The sequence below is a fragment of the Salvelinus alpinus genome, chromosome 1 (genome assembly GCF_045679555.1).
Source record: "Salvelinus alpinus chromosome 1, SLU_Salpinus.1, whole genome shotgun sequence".
NCBI lineage: Eukaryota > Metazoa > Chordata > Actinopteri > Salmoniformes > Salmonidae > Salvelinus > Salvelinus alpinus.
In genome coordinates this window covers 60,984,010-61,008,121 of record NC_092086.1, presented here as the reverse complement: position 1 = coordinate 61,008,121, position 24,112 = coordinate 60,984,010, and the positions used below count along the sequence as shown (strand labels likewise).

The 24,112-nt window shown below is 44.1% G+C and overlaps 1 pseudogene; it reads left to right on the top strand.

Annotated features, from left to right (window-relative positions):
• Nucleotides 1-24,112, top strand: part of LOC139563789 (phospholipid-transporting ATPase IA-like) — a 125,771-nt pseudogene that overhangs the window by 90,284 nt on the left and 11,375 nt on the right.

Sequence of the window (24,112 nt, the reverse complement as noted above, 5' to 3'; positions counted from 1 at the left end):
ATTGGTCTGTGTCTTACGCGTGGGGTCTCTCCACATAATGATCACCAGTCTTACCAGGTGCAGTGGTCAGAGGGTGTCTGCCTGCCTGCCTGTCTCTCTTTCTATTGGGGGGGGGGGGGCTGTCTGTTAGCTTTCCCCTGCTGTCTGTTAACAAAGATGTCTCCCCTTCTCCATGCCTGCCCCCATTCTACGGCCTTTAACCCCCCCCCCCCCCCATCCACGGCACACCTAGCCCCCTTACTTTACAGGCGTGGAGACCCGGTTAGTGCCGCATGGAGACAGAAAAAAAAATAAAGCCTGAGTGGCCATGGAGGTCAGGGGCGACAGGGGGAGTGGGGAGATAGCGGGCCAGAGAGAGGGGCGGAGGAGGGGGAAGGTTAAAGGGAGAGAGTGTGCTCTGCTGTGAGGATGTGATGGCATAAACTGTGGGAAATTATGATTGTTTTTTAAGCAATGGGCTGTTTGAACTGGAGGCCTTCTGCCTGGTCGGGCTGGCTTAGCCTAAGTACTGTAAATAAGATAACCCCAGTCTACTGGTCTCTCCCCAGAGAGTTAGTCTGCATGGGGTCAGTCACCTCACAGTTAGAGTTGACCCATGGACCTCAGCCGGCATGTCCCCCTCACAGCTTTTATTTCTGTTTGGGTGAGAGAAGGGCTCCATATGGCCAAGTGTTATATGACCCTCCAGGGAATAGCAGGGTGACATTGTGCAAGGCAGGCCGCAGTCTCAGTTTTGTGGTTTCAAGTCGCCCTGCAAATCAAGACTGTCAAAAAAACGGACTTGTTGATTCAAATTGGTTTTCCTCCATTTTCGATTGACCCCTTGCTAAAGCCCTGTAATAACGACTTGTCCAGGTCACCGTGGTGTTTTCACAGGCCTGTCCACTCTTTCCCTCTGAAAAATTTCCATGCCTCATAGCCCGAGGCAAGGTGCGAAAATCCAGCAGGAATTTGCCCGAAACCCCTTTCTTTCTGCACGCCTGTCTCTTTTGTACACAACAGATACTGTCTGAGCGAATTAGGAGGTGAGAGAGAGAGGGCCAGGGAAGGGTGTGAAATATTTCAGGCGTTGCCGCCTGCACCACTGTGTCCTTTCATTTTTAATTGCATTTTCCTGACACTTAAGTCACTCTAATAAACCTCAGTCCCCCGATGTGGCCCCCAGTAATTACACCGCCTCGCCATTTCCCTCCATTTACTCCCCCCCCACTCCCTCCTCTCCTCCCTCGCTTTGCGCAACAGCATTAAAGAGGAAGGACAGGAAATATTTGGCCCGATATAAACGGCATCCTTTCATGCTTTTTTAAGCAATTAGGTGCAGCACAATGGGCCCGAATCTTTTAGCCAGGACACGAACATGGACAGGCCGGCATTCATGCCAGAGTTCTTAGCAATCTGCCGGGATACAGCGGTGGGGGGAGGGGAGTGAGGCTTCACTATGACAAATGATTATGAACATTTATTGATTTAATTAGCATTCATTAGGGTGCTGGGCATTTATAAAGGCTTATTGTTCCACACTGGGTTGTGTTGGGGCAGAGTGAGGAGGGTGATGTGAGGTGGGGTTGTTGTTCCACACTGTGTTGTGTTGGGGCAGAGTGAGGAGGGTGATGTGAGGTGGGGTTGTTGTTCCACACTGGGTTTTGTTGGGGCAGAGTGAGGAGGGTGATGTGAGGTCTGGGTTGTGTTGGGGCAGAGTGAGGAGGGTGATGTGAGGTGGGGTTGTTGTTCCACACTGGGTTGTGTTGGGGCAGAGTGAGGAGGGTGATGTGAGGTGGGGTTGTTGTTCCACACTGGGTTGTGTTGGGGCAGAGTGAGGAGGGTGATGTGAGGTGGGGTTATTGTTCCACACTGGGTTGTGTTGGGGCAGAGTGAGGAGGGTGATGTGAGGTGGGGTTGTTGTTCCACACTGGGTTGTGTTGGGGCAGAGTGAGGAGGGTGATGTGAGGTGGGGTTGTTGTTCCACACTGGGTTGTGTTGGGGCAGAGTGAGGAGGGTGATGTGAGGTGGGGTTATTGTTCCACACTGTGTTGTGTTGAGGAGGGTGAGGTGGGGTGGGGTAGGGGAGGTGGAGGCAGGGACAGAGGGGAAAGTTGTAGGCTACTTGCCAGTTGAGGCTAATTGAGTTTAAACGTGTAATTGTAACATTGGAGATAATCTATAACACATTGAACCACAGAGATGGGGGGGTGAGGAGGGGTACATCCATCGGATGTAGTGATCACAATATACTAGCCATATCAAAGTTCCAAAGGCTGGGCATAATATTGTGTATAAGAGGTCATACAATACGTTTTGTAGTGATTCCTATGTTGTTGATGTGAAGAATATTTGTTGGTCCGTGGTGTGTAATGACGAGCAACCAGACGTTGCACTTGACACATTTCTGAAATGTCTTATCCCAGTTACTAATAAGCATGCACCTATTAGGAAAATGACCGTAAAACCTGTTAAATCCCCGTGGATTAATGAGGAATTTAAAAATTGTATGTTTGAGAGGGATGAGGCAAAAGAGAGGTCTGGCTGCAGAACCGATTGGCAAATGTACTGCAAATTGAGAAATCATGTGACTAAACTAAATAAAAATAAGAAATTACACTATGAAACAAAAGGTAAATGATATACAGAATGATAGTAAAAAGCTTTGGAACACCTTAAAGGAAATTTGGGTCAAAAAGGCAAACTCGGCTCCATCATTCATTGACTCAGATGGCTCATTCATCACAAAACCCACTGATATTGCCAATTACTTTAATGATTTCTTTCATTGGCAAGATTAGCAAATTTAGGCATGACATAACAGCAACAAACTACACATCCAAGTATATTTGACCAAATTATGAAAGTTTACGGAAATTCCGTAAAGTAAACGTGGAAGAGGTGACAGAATTATTGTTGTCTATCAACAAGCGGACAATATTGCCACTCCTATTTGCCATATCTTCAATTTAAGCCTACTAGAAAGTGTGTGCCCTCAGACCTGGAGGGAAGCAAAAGTTATTCCACTACCTGTTACGTTCGTTGATGGAAGGATCGGACCAAGATGCAGCGTGGTAGGTGTACATTTTTATTTAATAAATGAACACTAAAAAAACAAGAAAGATAAACGACACGTAAAGTTTTGTAGCGCTAACACAGCAACTATACAAAAACAAGATCCCACAAACTAAGGTGGAAAAAAGGCTGCCTAAGTATGATCCCCAATCAGAGACAATGATAGACAGCTGCCTCTGATTGGGAACCATACTCGGCAAACAAAGAAATATAACACATAGATTGCCCACCCTAGTCACACCCTGACCTAACCAAATAGAGAATTAAAAAGGATCTCTAAGGTCAAGGCGTGACACTACCTAAGAATTGGAAATCCCCCTTAACTGGCTCAAATAACCGACCAATCAGCCTGTTACCAACGCTTAGTAAACCTTTGTAAAAAAAATAGTTTGACCAGATACAATGCTATTTTACAGTAAACAAATTGATAACAGACTTTCAACACGCTTCTAGGGAAGGACATTCAACAAGCACACCACTTACACAAATTCTGATGATTGGCTGAGAGAAGTTGATGGGGGCTGTTTTGTTAGACTTCAGTGCGGCTTTTGACATTATTGATCATAGTCTGTTGCTGGAAAAACGTATGTGTTATGGCTTTACACCCCCTGCTATATTGTGGTTAAAGAGCTACCTGTCTAACAGAACACAGAGGGTGTTCTTTATTAATGGAAGCCGCCAACAAAATCCAGGTAGAATCAGGAATTCCCCAGGGCAGCTGTCTAGGCCCCTAACATTTTTCAATCTTTACTAACGACATGCCACTGGCTTTGAGTAAAACCAGTGTGTCTATGTATGCAGATGACTCAACACTATACACGTCAGCTACAACAGCGACTGAAATGACAGCAACACTTAAAGAGTTGCAGTTAGTTTGAGAATGGGTTGCAAGGAATAAGTTAGTCCTAAATATTTCAAAAACTAAAAGCATTGTATTTGGGACAAATCATTCACTAAACCCTAAACCTCAACTAAATATTGTAATGAATAATGTGGAAATTGAGCAAGTTGAGGAGACTAAACTGCTTGAAGTAACCCTGGATTATAAACTGTCATGGTCAAGACATATTGATACAACTTTAGCTAGGATGGGGAGAACTCGGTCTATAATAAAGTGTTACTCTGCCTTCCTAACAGCACTATAAACAAAGCAGCTCCTACAGGCCCTAGTTTTGTCGCACCTGGACTACTGTTCAGTCTTGTGGTCAGGTGCCACAAAGAGGGACTTAGGAAAATTGTAATTGGCTCAGAACAGGGCAGCACGGCTGGCCTTGGATGTACACAGAGAGCTAACATTGTCAATCTCTCCTGGCTCAAAGTGGAGGAGAGAATCACTTCATCACCACTTGTATTTATGAGAGGTATTGACATGTTGAATGCTCCGAGATGTCTGTTTGAACTACTGGCACACAGCTCCGACACCCATGCATACCCCACAAGACATGCCATCAGAGGTCTCTTCACAGTCCCCAAGTCCAGAACAGACTATGGGAGGCACACAGTACTACATAGTGCCATGACTACATGGAACTCTATTCCACATCAAGTAACTCATGCCAGCATTAAAATTTGATTTAAAAAACAGATAAAAATACACCTTATGGAACAGCAGGGACTGTGAAGCAACACAACATAGACATATGCATGCAAACACACAATAACATACGCACTATACACACATGTACACATGGATTTTGTGTTATAGATATGTGGTAGTAGAGTAGAGGCCTGAGGGCACACACTTAATATGTTGTGAAATCTGTTATGAAGGTATTGTAATGTTTTTTAAATGTATAATTGCTAATTTTGCTGGACTCCAGGAAGAGTAGCTGCTGCCTTGGCAAAAACGCATTAACTTCAATAAGCCGGTCGGTTTTATAATTTGTCTTAAATTAGAAATTGTGTCTTCATAGACCAATTTTATGAAGTTGACAAGAGTGCTTTTTACGGAAGTGTGGCATTCAATTGGTATTGGATCCTGCCAAACATGTATTAAAAAGTGAACATCTTGAGAGAGTAAAGTGATTTTTTCCCCCAACTCAGAATGTGGCTCCTTGCTGTTTTATAAAAATATATTTAAAACTTTTCAGAATAACAGAGCAGTGAATGGAGCAGGGTAGGGGAACAAGGGGGCATGAATACAGACTTTTTTGGAACGGTTGATTACACGGCCATTTCATGCTACATCATCCTTTAGTGTTGTGTTTGGTGACATCTGTGCATAATGTACATTTGAATCAGTGTTTTTGGAAAAAGGACTATTGATTTAAACGTCTCATCCAAGGTCCACACACACAACAACAACGCGCACACATACTGTAGAGTCGCCTGTGTGGAAACGCACAACGCATATACACACACACACTACTGTTTTCTTACTTTCCCAGCTTCTTATGAATTACCGTAAAAACAAGTTCATCCACTTCAAACTTCTCTGTCTTTTTAGATTGATTTCTGCTTTCTGCTCTTAATTTATTTTTGTGCCATCTTAAATTCACATATGAAAGACTTTTGAAATTGATGAGGAAGTCTACAGGAAAGGAGGGGGAAAGGAAAACTACCCCCCACCACAAACCATCACACTGACATAGCCCACCCGACTTTCATGCACACACACACACACACACACACACACACACACACACACACACACACACACACACACACACACACACACACACACACACACACACACACACACACACACACACACACACACACACACACACACACACACACACACACACACACACACACACCAAACCTACACACATCCCTGCACCCTCTCTCCTCCAGTACTACACCAACACACAGGAGGATATACAAAGTGTCTGTCAGCGGGGTGGCCATTCAAACAGGAGGCCCTACAAAACCGCCACTTAGCCGAGTGCTGAGCCAGGACAAAGAGCCCAGGTCAGGGGTCGCTAGGCAAGTTCAGTCAGCAACCGGGTTTCTCATGCTTTTTCTCTCCTTCTTTCACCCTGGAACCAACCAACCCACCCAACCCCCTCCCTCCTCCATTCCCCCCCTCCTTGCAGGTCTTCTGGGCCCACTGTCTGAACGGCCTCTTCCACTCTGTCATCCTTTTCTGGGTCCCCCTCCTTCCAGCATGGTAAGCACCTGCCAGAGACTCATCTGTCTTTTAAGGGTGTGTCCCAAATGGCACCCTATTTGCTACAGTATATGGCGGGGTTCCCCAACTGGCAGCCCGGGGACCAAATAATTTTTTGATAAAATAAGCAAATCAGCTCGAAGTGATTTTTGGGAAATCTGTTCCAAAGTATTCCCACGCATAATAGAGAGATATACTACTGTAAGTGATCATATACAAATGTAAGCAAGGTTTGAAATGATTGTGTTTTAGTCAAATATTACATCTGTTTGGGATTATTGCGGTCAATCTGCAGTCTAGAAATTATTTGTAATTATGTTCTGGCCCCTAACCATCCTCTGAAGAAAACAATTGTCCCACAGCTGAATCTAACTAAACAAAAATATAAACACAACAATTTCAATGATTTTACTGAGTTACAGTTCATAGAAGGAAATCAGTCAATTTAAATAAATTCATTAGGCCCTAATCAATGGATTTCATATGACTGGGCAGGGGTACAGCCATGGGTGGGCTGGGAGAGCATAGGCCCACCTACTTTGGAGCCTGGCCAAGCCAATCAGAATTAGTTTTTCGCCACAAAAGGGTTTTATTATACACAGAAATACTCCTCAGCACCCCACCTCCCCCTCCTCAGACAATCCCGCAGGTGAAGAAGCCGGATGTGGAGGTCCTGGGCTGGCGTGGTTACACGTGGTCTGCGGTTGTGAGGCCGATTGGATGTACTGCCAAATTATTTATACGACATTGGAGGCGGCTTATGGTAGAGAAATGAACGTAAAATTATCTGGCAACAGCTCTGTTGGACATTTGTGCATATGGAACATTTCTGGGATCTTTTATTTCAGCTCGTGAAACATGGGACCAACAATTTACATGTTGCGTTTATATTTTTGTTCAGTATAGTTAATGATCCCTGGTATATGGTGTACTGCTTTTGACCAGGTAGTGTTCTATATTGGGAATAGGGTGCTATTTGGGACTGAGGCAGGATGTCTCTACAGGCTCTGGGTGGAGTGGGATCCAGTTAACACACATACCTTGTCTCGATTACTGTTCTTTTCACCCACTAGCCTCATGAATTATAAACATTGGCATGCTTGAACATAAAAGTGCGTGCACATGTAGGCGCACGGACGTACACACGTAGGCGCACACACACACACACACACACACACACACACACACACACACACACACACACACACACACACACACACACACACACACACACACACACACACACACACACACACACACACACACACACACACACACTTGAACATACACACAGACACTTTTAAGTTACACTGTTCAGCTCACACGGAGAGAATGGGGATCTCTGAGTCTATGTAGTCTTGGCTGCTGGACCCAGAGGACCACACAGGCTTGGGCCTGCTCTCCAAACAAAGCCCAGAGAGAAGCCCCTTCAGTCTGACTGACAGGTTGTCAGCAAGGCCTCAGCACACACATAGGCATGTGACTAGCAGGAAGCAAAGGGGAGCCAGACTCTCTCTCTCTCCCTCTCTCGTTCTTGTTCTCTCCCTCTCTCTCTCTCGCTCTCTCTTTCTCCCGCTCTAACACTCTCCCCAAGCACGCCCATGTGTTGAATTTGGAGGATATGTTTTATTTACATGTACATTTTATTCACTTGGCAGACACTCAGAAATTAGCGAGTGTTAAAGTAAATACTTCCAGTACAATCAAGGAGCCACATTTTTTGAAAATGTTCAAAAGTTGACCCATTCCTTTACTGGTATTTGAGTAGCAGTTTGCTTTTATTTGAATACTCAATTTGTCAAAGATTATTAGACTAATTCTATTTGTCAAAGATTATTAGAGTAATTCTATTTCTCAAAGATTACTGGGGTCTTCTTGTTTTTGTTTTCAATAATAACCAGGAAAATTGGGTCATGTCAACCATAGTCCAGACTGCTTCCTGATTTCTCCATCAGGTTGCTCCATCAACCATATGCAATGGACATGCTTTGACACACACACACACACACACACACACACACACACACACACACACACACACACACACACACACACACACACACACACACACACACACACACACACACACACACACACACACACACACACACACACACACACACACACACACACACACACACACACACACACACACACACACACAGAGGACGGCAACTCAACAGTGCCGTTTTACTCCAGTGTCCAGTGTTACATCCCACTGCGTGCTCTAATGGGGCATTATGCTCGCCTGCACATAATGTACAGAGTACTGTACTCACAGTCTGCGCTCTTTTCTGTTTATAGTACACTGCTTTTGACCAGGGCCCATAGGGCTCTGTAGTAGTGCAATGTATAGGGAATTGGGTGCCATTGGGATGCAGACACATTCAATGCCCTGGTTTGTTATTTGGGTTGTTTACTCCATAGCAGAGATTTCACATAATTCCCCCTGGTCTAATTGAACTCTGTTTCTTAATAACACGGCCCTGGTCCGAATTGGGAGGAGTCGTGAAGAGGGACATAACCACACATCTAAAAGCTTTTCATGTTGATCCTTTTCACAGATACAGTCTTTGGAAACGGAAAGACCCCGGACTATCTCCTCTTAGGCAATATGGTTTATACAGTAAGTATGCATCTGAAATGGCACCTTTTCCCCTTTAAACAGTGCATTCAGAAAGTATTCAGACCCTTTGACTTTTTCCACATTTTATTACGATACATCCTTATTTTAAAATTGATTAAAACAACTTTTCCCCCTCATCAATCTACACACAATACCCCATAATGACAAAGCATGGCTGGGCCACTCAAGGATATTCAGAGACTTCTCCCGAAGCCACGCCTGCGTTGTCTTGGCTGTGTGCTTAGGGTCGTTGTCTTGTTGGAAGGTGAACCTTCACCCCAGTGTGAGGTCCTTAGCGCTCTGGAGCAGGTTTTCACCAAGGACTTTGTACTTTGCTCTGTTCATCTGTCCCTTGATCCTGACTAGGGTTGCACATTTTGGGGAATATTCAGAGGTGGAAACTTTCCATGGGAATTAACGGGAATATATGGGAATTAACGGAAACATATGCATATTAATATTAATACACTTTAAATGTAGATGTTTTTTGCATTGGATATATTTGCCATATCATATGGAGACAGAAACATAAACCTTTTACCTTATCATAAGTAGACATAACTGCAAATGATTAAATCCTTCCAATAAAAAATAAATAAAAAATAAATAAAAAACGATTTAGTTACGATTTGAGCTTTAATTAAATGAGTTGACTCTTCACATGGGATGATTTCACTGAACATCAAAAGAAAGGGAATATTGAATGATCCCCAATGAGCCATCGCATATTCCAATAACGTTTTCAACATACATCTGTAAAATGATAGTCTGGAAACTAAAGCTTTGGTTGTCTTCCTCTCAGGCTTCCATGTCTTCTCCCTGGACCTCCTCAATGTCCACCTTTGAACATCAGACTCTGAGGCCTCATCTTGACTGTCACTTTCCAACCTTATTGAGGATGGCTCGTTGTCAGGCTCAAAAAACCTCAAATTTGCCCGATTGACCACCAATCTTTCAATCCTTGTATTGGTCAGCTTGTTGCGTGCTTTGGTGTATGTGTTCCCAAACAAGGACCAGTTTCCCTAGAGGATTTAGAGGATGATGGAGGCAACAGGGGAAAGAGCCTCAGATCCACAAAGTCCCTTCCACCAGGTGGCTGATGAGATATGTTGGCACGACTGCCATATTGCATCTCCATCCCAAAGCCCTTGCTTGGAAGTGTACTTTGCCAGACTGCCAAGAACCTTGCCCTCATCCAGGCCAAGGTGGCTAGACACGATAGTGATGACTTGTTGATCTCTGCACCAGACAGGATGCTCTTGCCAGCATACTTGGGGTCCAACATGTACGCTGTGGCGTATATGGGCTTCAGACAGAAGTCTTCACACTTTCTGATGTATTTCAGAACTGCAGTTTCCTCTACTTGGAGCAACAGTGAAGTGGGCAGGCCAGTACTGCTGTCTTCTCTTACATCTGCAAGCAGAGTCTGAACATCAGACAGGATGGCATTGTCTCCCTCAATCCGTGCAATGGCTAGTGCTATAGGTTTCAGGAGTTTCAGGCTGCTTACCACTCTCTCCCAAAATACATCATCCAGGAGGATCCTCTTGATAAGGCTGTCCATATCGGCAGACTGTGATATGGCCATTTCTTGGAGAGACTCCTTCCCCTCCAGGAGACTGTCAAACATGATGACAACACCACCCCAACGGGTGTTGCTGGGCGGCTTCAATGTGGTGCTCTTATTCTTCGCACTTTGCTTGGTGAGGTAGATTGCTGTTATAACTTGATGACCCTTCACATACCTAACCATTTATTTGGCTATCTTGTAGAGTGTATCCATTGTTTTCAGTGCCATGATGTCCTTGAGGAGCAGATTCAATGCATGAGCAGCACAGCCAATGGGTGTGATGTGAAGGTAGGACTCCTCCACTTTAGACCAAGCAGCCGTCATGTTCGCAGCATTGTCTGTCATCAGTGCAAATACCTTCTGTGGTCCAAGGTCATTGACGACTGCCTTCAGCTCATCTGCAATGTAGAGACCGGTGTGTCTTTTGTCCCTTGTGTCTGTGCTCTTGTAGAATGCTGGTTGAGGGGTGGAGATGATGTAGTTAATTATTCCTTGCCCACAAACATTTGACCACCCATCCGAGATGATCGCAATACAGTCTGCTTTCGCTATGATTTGCTTGACCTTCACTTGAACTCTGTTGAACTCTGCATCCAGCAAATGAGTAGATAAATCATGTCTGGTTGGAGGGGTGAATGATGGGTGAAGAACAGAGCATGTTACATCCTTTTGTCTACATATATAAATACAGTGTGGGAGGTGAGGGTTACAATAGTAAATACAGTGTACTTACCATCTTATTACAGATTAATTACACAATGACTAAGTTATTCTGCTAGTGGTTCTGGTGTAAGGCCTATGTCATGTGAATGGTGGCAAAGAGTTGAAGGAGGAAGAGGAACAGATGGATGGAACATATCCTTATGGACCTTTTAAGATCTGCCTTTTTCCCCAATTGTTATAGGTGTCTGTGGTATGAGAAAGACGATGGATAGACAAGATATTGTAGTAAGAGGAGAGAGCCTACCATAGCCCAAGACGAGGTCTCCACCCTCCTTTAAACCCAGCAAAACATGTCTGATAACCCCTGCATTCACAGAACATTAGTAAGGGCTCCATTGGAAAATAAACACGCATTGTAGAAATGTTCACTGTTTTCTGGGTATGCACCCAGCAGTGATAAACCCTTCTATATGATCACATCATTCATAACTCAACATAATGAACAGTATCTCCTATCTCATTGCTGTTACTGACTGTGGTTGGTGGGAAGGTTTCAATGTGTCTACTCCGTAACCCAACTGTCAGGACCCGGTTACGAACTCGGGTCTCCGGTGTGAGAAACAGTCATTTAGCAAACTGAGCCACTAATAGTCGGCAGAACCCAGAAGATGAGGCAGAGACAGCAGTACTTGAGACGGTGTTTTAATAAAGTAAAAAGAAAGATCTTCAGGCAAAAAATATAAATCCACAACGTCAAAAGTAATTCCAAGAAAAAAAAAGGTATATCCTCCAAGTCACAAGGTAAATCCACAAAGTGAAAAGTACAGCAGGGAAAAAACCTCAAAAGAAATAATCAAAAAATAAATAAACGAGAACAAAACCAGAGTACCTCAAGAGAATCCAACTGGAGAAACAAATGTTCACAGCATGGCTGGGGCTGGGTGCTAACATTCAAACACAGAGCAAAGAACTGAGGAAAACTAAGGGTTTAAATACATTCAAGGGAAACGAGGCACAGGTGCAAATAATAACAGGAAACAAGGGAAAACAAAAGGGTCAAAAAAGCACAATGGGAGTGACCAAAACCGGAACAATCCTGGCCAAATCCTGACACCAACAGTGTGTTTTTGAACGGAGGGCCAGAGTAAAAGGGCACAAGGCGAGACCCATATGCAGACACAGGAGGCAGATGGTTGAGCTCCGATAGTTATTATAACACAAGGGGGTAGGCAAAAGGAAGGTTGGGTACAGGCAAGAGTTCGTTAACCAGCTCTATCTGCCCCTCTCCATCACTCTTGCTCTTTGTTTTAATCTCTATTGATCTCGCTCTCGCTTGATCTCTCACTTACTCTTTGCCCTCTCCTCTTTTTTTCCCGTCTTCTCTCTCCCTCCCTCTCTCTTTCTCTTTCTCTATCTCTCTCTCTCTCTTTTTGCTTGGAATGCCTGAGGACCATGGTGATATAGACATCACTACACCACTACTTGTTCTACAGTTTCTGCACACACTGACTCCACAATTCACCTCCTCCAAGAAGAGAGGTTGAGAAATGGCCGACTTGATGCAATAGCATTTGTCGGTGTCAGTGAGTTGACTGAAAAAATATTATTCAAAATGAAACGTTCTTCCAGGAGGTTGATTATGTGAAGTGACCTCTCCGTCTCCTTGGGCTCTGGTCAAAAGTAGTTCACTATGTAGGGAATATGGTGCCATTTGGGATGCACCCCTTCACTCCCTTCCTCTTTACTAACATGTGTTTCGGATTGGAGTTATTTATATTCAAGTGCACCTGCAGAGGCTCCAGCCCAGGCCGCTCATCAGGACTCACTTGCTTTGAAGCACACGAATGGCCCTTCAGAATGGCACTGAGAAGCCAGCTCCACCTACTGTATCGCTAGATAACCCAACCTCTCTCCACTCACATGCCAGCTCAATACAGTCACACTAGGACCCACAGAACAGAGACTCTCCGTAGTGTGTGTGTGTGTGTGTTTTTTGAGTGTGTTTTGAGTGTATGCGCGTGGGTGCACGCCAGTGCGATGTGCGTTCGTGCGTGCGAGCATATCTACGCTTACCTGTGTGAGTGTGCTGTCACCAGTGCCCCCGCGATTGAAGTAGCAGGGCCGCAGATGACGGTTCTCCTCGCTATTTCTCCGCTCTGCCATATCTTTCCAAAACCACCAGGGACCCCTGGAAACTCCAGGGGGTGGATTGAAACATCAGACTCCCAGCTCCCCGTGGTTTTATAGAAACCCACAAGGTTCCTCACTATTAGACCTGTGAACGACTCCATGTTGGAATTCGAGAGGCACTTCAGCGTTGCTGCTGAGATGACTTTGTACCCCTACGCTGTTTTCCCTCTGTCTCTGTGTTTTCGGAACACTTAACTTCTTATGGCTGCAGTCCCGGTAACGGGACCGATATGACAACAGCCAGTCCAAGTGCAGGGCACCAAATTCAAAAACCAGAAATCTCATAATTAAAATTCCGCAGACATTCATGTGTCTTATATCATTTTAAAGGTAATCTTGTTGTTAATCCCACCAAAGTGTCCGATTTCAAATAGGCTTTTCAGCGAAAGCACTACAAACAATTATGTTAGGTCACCACAAACCCAAAAATAATCACAGCCTATTTTCCCAGCTAAAGATAGCTTCACAAAAACCAGAATAGAGATTTACATTTACATTTAAGTCATTTAGCAGACGCTCTTATCCAGAGCGACTTACAAATTGGTGCATTCACCTTATGATATCCAGTGGAACAACCACTTTACAATAGTGCATCTAACTCTTTTAAGGGGGGGGGGTTAGAAGGATTACTTTATCCTATCCTAGGTATTCCTTAAAGAGGTGGGGTTTCAGGTGTCTCCGGAAGGTGGTGATTGACTCCGCTGACCTGGCGTCGTGAGGGAGTTTGTTCCACCATTGGGGTGCCAGAGCAGCGAACAGTTTTGACTGGGCTGAGCGGGAACTGTACTTCCTCAGAGGTAGGGAGGCGAGCAGGCCAGAGGTGGATGAACGCAGTGCCCTTGTTTGGGTGTAGGGCCTGATCAGAGCCTGAAGGTACGGAGGTGCCGTTCCCCTCACAGCTCCGTAGGCAAGCACCATGGTCTTGTAGCGGATGCGAGCTTCAACTGGAAGCCAGTGGAGAGAGCGGAGGAGCGGGGTGACATGAGAGAACTTGGGAAAGTTGAACACCAGACGGGCTGCGGCGTTCTGGATGAGTTGTAGGGGTTTAATGGCACAGGCAGGGAGCCCAGCCAACAGCGAGTTGCAGTAATCCAGACGGGAGATGACAAGTGCCTGGATTAGGACCTGCGCCGCTTCCTGCGTGAGGCAGGGTCGTACTCTGCGAATGTTGTAGAGCATGAACCTACAGGAACGGGTCACCGCCTTGATGTTAGTTGAGAACGACAGGGTGTTGTCCCGGATCACGCCAAGGTTCTTAGCACTCTGGGAGGAGGACACAATGGAGTTGTCAACCGTGATGGCGAGATCATGGAACGGGCAGTCCTTCCCCGGGAGGAAGAGCAACTCCGTCTTGCCGAGGTTCAGCTTGAGGTGGTGATCCGTCATCCACACTGATATGTCTGCCAGACATGCAGAGATGCGATTCACCACCTGGTTATCAGAGGGGGGAAAGGAGAAGATTAATTGTGTGTCGTCTGCATAGCAATGATAGGAGAGACCATGTGAGGATATGACAGAGCCAAGTGACTTGGTGTATAGCGAGAATAGGAGAGGGCCTAGAACAGAGCCCTGGGGGACACCAGTGGTGAGAGCACGTGGTGCGGAGACAGATTCTCGCCACGCCACCTGGTAGGAGCGACCTGTCAGGTAGGACGCAATCCAAGCGTGGGCCGCGCCGGAGATGCCCAGCTCGGAGAGGGTGGAGAGGAGGATCTGATGGTTCACAGTATCAAAGGCAGCCGATAGGTCTAGAAGGATGAGAGCAGAGGAGAGAGAGTTAGCTTTAGCAGTGCGGAGCGCCTCCGTGACACAGAGAAGAGCAGTCTCAGTTGAATGACTAGTCTTGAAACCTGACTGATTTGGATCAAGAAGGTAATTCTGAGAGAGATAGCAGGAGAGCTGGCCAAGGACGGCACGTTCAAGAGTTTTGGAGAGAAAAGAAAGAAGGGATACTGGTCTGTAGTTGTTGACATCGGAGGGATCGAGTGTAGGTTTTTTCAGAAGGGGTGCAACTCTCGCTCTCTTGAAGACGGAAGGGACGTAGCCAGCGGTCAAGGATGAGTTGATGAGCGAGGTGAGGTAAGGGAGAAGGTCTCCGGAAATGGTCTGGAGAAGAGAGGAGGGGATAGGGTCAAGCGGGCAGGTTGTTGGGCGGCCGGCCGTCACAAGACGCGAGATTTCATCTGGAGAGAGAGGGGAGAAAGAGGTCAAAGCACAGGGTAGGGCAGTGTGAGCAGAACCAGCGGTGTCGTTTGACTTAGCAAACGAGGATCGGATGTCGTCGACCTTCTTTTCAAAATGGTTGACGAAGTCATCAGCAGAGAGGGAGGAGGGGGGAGGAGGGGGAGGAGGATTCAGGAGGGAGGAGAAGGTGGCAAAGAGCTTCCTAGGGTTAGAGGCAGATGCTTGGAATTTAGAGTGGTAGAAATTGGCTTTAGCAGCAGAGACAGAAGAGGAGAATGTAGAGAGGAGGGAGTGAAAGGATGCCAGGTCCGCAGGGAGGCGAGTTTTCCTCCATTTCCGCTCGGCTGCCCGGAGCCCTGTTCTGTGAGCTCGCAATGAGTCGTCGAGCCACGGAGCAGGAGGGGAGGACCGAGCCGGCCTGGAGGATAGGGGACATAGAGAGTCAAAGGATGCAGAAAGGGAGGAGAGGAGGGTTGAGGAGGCAGAATCAGGAGATAGGTTGGAGAAGGTTTGAGCAGAGGGAAGAGATGATAGGATGGAAGAGGAGAGAGTAGCGGGGGAGAGAGAGCGAAGGTTGGGACGGCGCGATACCATCCGAGTAGGGGCAGTGTGGGAAGTGTTGGATGAGAGCGAGAGGGAAAAGGATACAAGGTAGTGGTCGGAGACTTGGAGGGGAGAGATAAAATGAATCCCTAACCTTCGATTATTTTCATCAGATGACACTCATAGGACTTCATGTTACACAATACATGCATGTTTTGTTTGATTAAATTCATATTTATATAAAAAAATCTGAGTTTCAACATGAATACTCATCATAAATATAGATGATAATACAAGTTATACACATTGAATTATAGATATACGTGTCCTTAATGCAACCGCTATGTCAGATTTCAATAGAACTTTACGGAAAAATAATTGCACACTATAATCTGAGACAGCGCTCAATAGTAGCATACCACAGCTGCAAAGATGGCGTCACTATAAACAATAAAATACATGATAAATATTCCATTACCTTTGATGATCTAGATCAGAAAGCACACCAGGAATACCAGGGCCACAATAAATGTTTGTTTTGTTCGAAAAAATCCGTTATTTATGTCCAAATACCTTCTTTTGTTAGCGCGTCTGGTTTACATATCCAAACGCTAATAATACCTTCTTTTGTTAGCGCGTCTGGTTTACATATCCAAACGCTAATTCTGGTCAGCGTTATATCGGACAAAATCTTCAAAATGTGATATTACCGGTCGAAGAAACATTTCAAACTAAGTACTGAATCAATCACTAGGATGTTTTTAACATATAGCTTCAATAAAGTTCCAACCGGAGTATTCCTTCTTGTCTGCGTGAGCAATGCAACGTCAGTGCCTTGCATGAAGAAAAGGCATGATCAGGACATGGCTGCTTGATGGACACCTGACTGATTCTGCTCTCATTCTCTCCCACAACATCATAGAAGTCTCATTGGAATTTCTATTGATTGCTGACATCTAGTGGAACCCCTAGGCAGTGCAACATCATTCATAACTCAATTGGATTTCTTAAGGGACTCTGGTGAATACAGACAAGCTCAGATTTCTGACTTCCTGTTTTGATTTCAACTCAGGATTTTGCCTGCCAATATGAGCTCTGTTAATCTCACAGACATAATTCAAACAGTTTTAGAAACTTTAGAGTGTTTTCTATCCAATACTAATAATAATATGCAAATATTAGGAACTATGACTGAGGAGCAGGCCGTTTGAAATGGGCACCTTTCATCCAAGCTACTCAATACTGCCCCTTCAGCCATAAGAAGTTTAAAGGCCGTGCATGTGTCGTAAGTTAGCCCCCTCTGTGATTAAAACCACACACACACACGGATCCATTAGCAGCCCTGAACCAATGATTTATGGAAGACTAAAGCGGCTGTGGAAGGCACAGGCTCATCCATGGTGTGTGAGACTTTGCACTGTGTGTGTTATTTGAATGAGTTGATGCATTATAATTCAAATGGATATGGGCGTACTTGTCGTGATCTAATTACATGTCAAACTAACCCTTTTGTCTGTCGGCTAATTTATCTCGCCACCATTTGAATAATTATCGAGATGCGTTGTAAATCACTATTGTACAGTTGCACCTGGATGACTTCTGTTGTGCTGTACCTGTTTTTGTTAGCATTCTTTCCCTCTGTTTTTTTCCCGGGATATCTCAGGGCTATTGTGAGGCGACACACAGAGCGTGTGTACGCAACTGAGCAAGTCCAGTTTTTGTTTTTCAGAGTAAAAGCTTAGTGCGGTGGGGGTGTTAAGGGATTGTGAACTCGCCATTTGCTTTAGCGTTGCAATGACGTCGTGGGGAATTTTGTAGAGTTGTGGGCCGCATCCGATCAAGGCTCCTCTCACACACTCGTGCTCTCTTTCTTTCTCCTTCTCTTGCTTTTACTCACGTTTTCTCTCTTTCTCTCTGTCTTTCTTGATCCCACTCTCTCTTTTTCTCTTTCTCCCCACTCTCTCTCTCTCTCTTTCTCCTTCCAGGGCATTAAGTGAGCCGCCTCCATCTCTTTTCTCTTCCATCAAATCCTCAGGGACTGGCTTTTCTTTCTGCGGCTATGTTTACAGCCTGTCCAACAACACACTGACCCTAAGGATTTTGTTTGGGGAGGTAGCATGGAGCTGGTCATGAGGGATTGGGGGTCATTTTTGGCCACAACAAGCACATCCAGCCTCAATTAGGATACAGTAGGATACAACTCTGAACCCTCAAATCACCCCATTTCCCGTCCCCTAGCTCCTTAGCGCCATAGCAGAACGGTCTACCCCTCTGTTCTAACTTCCATCCAAATTGTACAGTATGGTCCGGTAGAGCCAGTAGAATTTAGCCAAAGGGACATGGATGGAGGTAGACCAAATTACTCACTGGGACTGGATTTTACTTCAATGACCCTCATTTCATCGGGCCCAATAAAAAAGAGACGCACAAAGAGAGACTGCGCCCAGGCTCCTAGTGTCTGAATATTAGCATCCAGAGGCTTTGGCTTTGGCAACAACCAGGCTCATACAGAGAAAAGGGCAGAGGCTCAAATTTGACACCCTTACAGATATGACAGAAAGAGACGTGGTAAGAGTAGGTGTGTGTGCGGTGCACACGGGTGTGGAAAGTTGACTTTTCTTTATCTATGCTTTCTAAAGTCAAAAGGTCTAGGAACAGGGTGAAAGCCAAGGCCTTGATTGTCCACCCTTCATATTTACCATCACAATGGCATGCATTAACATTCTTGGAGTCTCACTTTCACTGTGGCCTGTCAGGCATGGTCAGCCAACTGCCACTGCTGTGAGACCCCCTGATCAATGCATCCAGGCAAAGTAATCACACGCCGCTACTCTGAGCCGATTGGATCAGTCTGTCCCTTTACCATCGCATGAAGGATGGCGTTGAAAAATCTATTTTCTTAGACTAAGACACAGTTTCAAGAATGTCAAATATGACAAACGACTGTATTGGCGTGTCCATATCATATTCAGAGTGAAACAACAGTCTTATTTGTATATATAAGTCAATTCCAAACTTGTACAGCAAACATGAGACTTACACCTCTATACGATGTGTACAAAACTGAGCTCTGCAACAGCAACAAAAGCTTACTCGTCTGCTCCAAACAAGATCTTAGGCCATGTTGAGTGGCAGACTGAATGCTCTATGGCTATGAACGTTTCTGACTTGTTAGTGATAGACTGTGTGTGTGCATGTGTTTGAGTGTGTGTGTCTGCGTCTTTGTGTGTCTGTGTCTGTGTCTCCAGTGGCTGTGAGAGGTTGACAGCCTGTCAAAACACTGCGGACACCACTGTCTGCCTGCCCAGATGAGTTTATTAGTTTGTCCTAAAAATACAATCACACCCCCCTGCACTCCAGCTCCCATAGGCCTCCAGGAATGAGCCATTGCTCGCATCTACTAAACACTGCTGGCTCGGCCAGGATTGGGTGTATCTGTCATCCAAATCTTTAACAGATAAACGTTTATTAAGATTAAGTTAATAAGCGTTGAATTTACAGATTAGCAAAGTAGTCAGACCTTCGATGCAGTTCATAAAATTTGTTACAGTATTTTTCAGAAGTTTGTTGTAAAATTAGAAGCTGGTTTATTTTTCATGCTCGTTGACTTAATTTAATGTACTTAAGGTGCTGAGCCTATACTGTATGCGCAGTTCATTTCCAAAATACTTTCAAGACAGTTTAAGTGCGGCTATTAAAATGTGTGATACACTGGATGAAAACAAAAATATTTACAGTGATGTTACGGGGGGAAAAAAGTCTAGGTTTCTACCCGGGACTCTGCCGAACTTCAAACTTGACGTGAAAATGTCTTGTGCGCACGCCTATGTTCTTTTCCCTCAACTTATGTATTTTGGTCATTGCCGGGGCAACATAGATAAAACTCCATTCATTCCAATACCATTTCAAACATTAGGAAAATGCCATTTTGATTTCCAGTTATTTGGGATTTCCTCTTTCCCAGATGTTTTGTCAGACATTAACCTCTAATTCCTCCCAAACCCGGATCCGGGAGCACCCCCCACAGTAAAAAAGCTGACTAGCATAGCCTAGCATAGCGTCACAAGTAAATACTAGCATCTAAATATCATTAAATCACAAGTCCAAGACACCAGATGAAAGATACACATCTTGTGAATCCAGCCATCATTTCTGATTTTTTAAATGTTTTACAGGGAAGACACAATATGTAAATCTATTAGCTAACCACGTTAGCAAAAGACACCACTTTTTTTACTCCACCAGTTTTTTACTCCATCAGTAGCCATCACTAATTCGACCAAATAAAGATATAAATAGCCACTAACCAAGAAACAACTTCATAAGATGACAGTCTGATAACATATTTATTGTATAGCATATGTTTTTTTAGAAAAATGTGCATATTTCAGGTATAAATCACAGTTCTACATTGCAGCTGCAATCTGAAATAGTGCCGAAGCTGCCAGAATAATTACAGAGACCAACGTCAAATACCTAATTACTCATCATAGGGGGTGCTATTTTCACTTTTGGGGAAAATCGTATCCAATTTAAACGGCCTCGTACTCAATTCTTGCTCGTACAATATGCATATTATTATTACTATTGGATAGAAAACACTCTCTAGTTTCTAAAACCGTTTGAATTATTTCTCTAAGTGAAACAGAACTCTTTTTACAGCCCATTTCCTATCCGGAAGTGAGATTTCCAAAAGCGAGGTCTCTCTTCAAGAGCTTGTCTATAAAAGGGCATGTCACTTATGACTGTAGAAACACGTCATACACCTTCCCCTGGGTGTCATGCGGAAGTGAGAGCAGAAATGACTTGATTATCTCGTTCTGGGATTGAATACAACCTCTTGGAGTGAGAGGTCCGCCATAATTTTTTTTTGGAAGGCGCGAAGTTGGACCTGGAATCGCCTCCTGGAAAACCGTCGTTATAGGTGAATATGATCTCCGGCTTCGATTTTATTTGATACATGTCACAATATCATCCTAAAGTATGTTTTTTCAATATAGTTTAATTATATTATTGAAATTTATTCGGGACTTTAGACGTGATGCGTTGGAGGAATTTGTTCAAGAAGGAGAGGTTAGCGCCGCACGGCCAGTGTGCTTGCTAATTCAAGAGGGAAATAGTTCGTTCTGGATCCAAACAAAGACGGTTCTGAACAAAGGACCCCTTGTACAACATTCTGATGGAAGCTCAACAAAGATAAGGACCCAATTTGGGATGCTATTTCATATATCTGTCGAACTGTGCTATCGCTACCGTTTGCCTTGATTCAATGCTGCTGTGTGTTAGCTATTGTAGTAAGCTAATATAACGATATATTGTGTTTTCGCTGTAAAACACTTCAAAAATCGGAAATATTGGCTGTATTCACAAGATCTTTGTCTTTCATTAGCTATCCACCATATATTTTTCTGAAATGTTTTATGATGTGTAATTAGGTAGTTGACGTTGGTGTCTGTATTTACTCTGGCTACTCCCGTGCTATTTCTGACTGTAGCTATGATGGTAGCAGTAATGTAAAACTGATTTATAGCTCAAATATGCACATTTTTTTAAGAAAACATAGATTTATTGTGTAACATGTTATAGGACTGTCATCTGAGGGAGTTGTTTCTAGGTTAGTTAGGTTGGTTCTAGGTTAGTTACGTTGGCTTTGTGCATGCTACCTGCATGCTACCGGTGCTGTGAAAAATGTCTGTCCTCTTTTGTATTTGGTGGTGAGCTAACATAAATATACGTGGTGTTTTTGCTGTAATACATTTAAAAAATCCGACATGTTGGCTGGATTCACAAGATGTTTATATTTCAAATGCTGTATTGGACTTGTTAATGTGTGAAAGTTAAATATTTCTAAAAAAAAATTTTTTTGAATTTCGCGCTCTGCCTTTTCAGTGGAATGTGGGAGGAGTTCCGCTAGCGGAACGGGGGGCGAGACAGGTTAAAACATTTCTGAAAAATACACAGCGTACAGCAAATGAAAGCCCAACATCTTGTGAATCCAGACAATATGTCAGATTTTTTAAGTGTTTTACAGCGAAAACACAATATAGCATTATATTAGCTTAGCACAATAGCCAGAAACACAAGCAATTTACCAGCAGCACAGGTTAGCGATCGTAACAATACAGCAAAAGATATATAATTTTGGACTAACCTTGATATACTTCATCAGATGACAGTCCTGTAACATCATATTACACAATGCATATAGGTTTTGTTCGAAAATGTGCATATTTAGCAGCACAAATCGTTGTTATACAATGTGATCAGTGGCAACAGGTCATGCATTCTGGCCGGCGCCATCTTGGAAAGGCACCTAAGTTTACGATTATTTATCGATTAGATTGACTAAAAAATACAGGTTGGACAGCAAATGAAAGATGCATTAGTTATTAATGCAACCGCTGAGTTAGATTTTTAAAATTAACGTTACTAGACATACAGTGTGCGTTACAGCCAGACTAGTGCCGCAATAACGGCGGACAAATGCGTTTACATTTTTCCACATAAATACGGAATAACATCATAAATAGTTCTTACTTTTGGACGAGCTTCCATCAGAATCTTGGGCAAGGTGTCCTTTGTCCAAAAGAATCGTTGCTTGGTTGTAAAACGTCGTCTTCAACTTCGGAATTAGCAGCTAACAATAGCTATGTGGCCACAACATTCCCAAATCCCCAAAACGCAATACTAAGGAAATTCCGAAAATAGCAATATACTCGCATAAACTGATATAACTCGGTTTAAAATAACTTCGTTATGATGTTTCTAACACCTATATCGAATTCAATTACAGACGGATATAGCTAAGGCCGATAACTGAGCGTTTCAAAATGCCATCTTGAGGTCTTGCTTTGCGCAGTGACGAACGACGAAAAGAGAGCGCACTTCGTTCCTTGGCCTTTTATAAGCTCTGAGAACTACGTAGACACTCCATTCCACTTCTCATTGGTTACTGACATCCAGGGGAAGGCGGGTGCAGTTCATGTCGACCCATAGGATACATACAGAGCTTTAAACTGATCTGAGAACAAAGCCTCGTTTTCAGACCTTCGCAGTTCCTGTCATGGATTTCGCTGCAGAAAGAGTTCTGGTTCACCCACAGACATAATTCAAACGGTTTTAGAAACTAGAGATTGTTTTCTATCCAATAGTAATAATAATATGCATATTGTACGAGCAAGAATTGAGTACGAGGCAGTTTAATTTGGGAACGATAAATATCCAAGTTGAAACAGCACCCCCTGTAGTGTCAAGAGGTTTTAAAGTCCATTTCTAATAGCTCATTTGGGAACACCTGAACTCTTTGATATCTTTCACACTGATCCGTGTGTGTGTGTGCGTGTGCGTGTGCCCTAAGGCACTGTCCCAGGGTCCAGCTTGTTTCGTATTACAGGAAGACCATTGTCTTGTAAGGCCCAAATTGCTGATGTGAGGGGACGTGTGTTTTGCTCGTTAACATGTAATGACAGATAGTTTCAATGCAGCCGGTCCAAAGCAAACACAGCCCTGCGGAGACGACTGTATGGGACGGCCCACGGCAAGAGTATCCCTCCCTGTCTCCCCCTGGCTTGCCAGACCAAATGGAACCTCCCGAGTCCTGGAGTTCCGACAGGGCCAATGCGTTTTGAGACTTTCGTCTAAACAGCAAACTGTTGTCTGACGATCTGTGTGTTTTTGATGACCAGGGAGAAGATGCTGTCTCCTAAAATGTCAGAGTTACGATATCTAGAGAGATGTAGGCCTACATCAGAGGTGGATGAAGAAGAGTTTCCTCCAAGCTTGTGTTTTCCCAATGATATCATATCAGTCTCAATGCACTCTTAGGGCTGCATCCTAAACGGCACCCTTTTCCCTATATAGTGCAAAGCACTACTTGTGATCAGAGCTCTATAGGGCTCTGGTCAAAAGTAGTGCACTAAATAGAGAATATGGTTCCATTTGAGCCTTGGTTATCTCATGTCTCATCTGTGGATTTATCTTGGCACTCTGTAGACAATGAGAGCATTTAGAATATACTGCACACAAAAACATTGGGACAGTGTTTATTATTTGAAGGTTATAGAGCATAACAAATAGCTCTTTCTCTCTGTTGGCTGTCCTTACTACTACAAGTCAACCAGCATGAAGGGCAATGGTTCCAATGGTACACATACACAGCTGTAGTTGACCT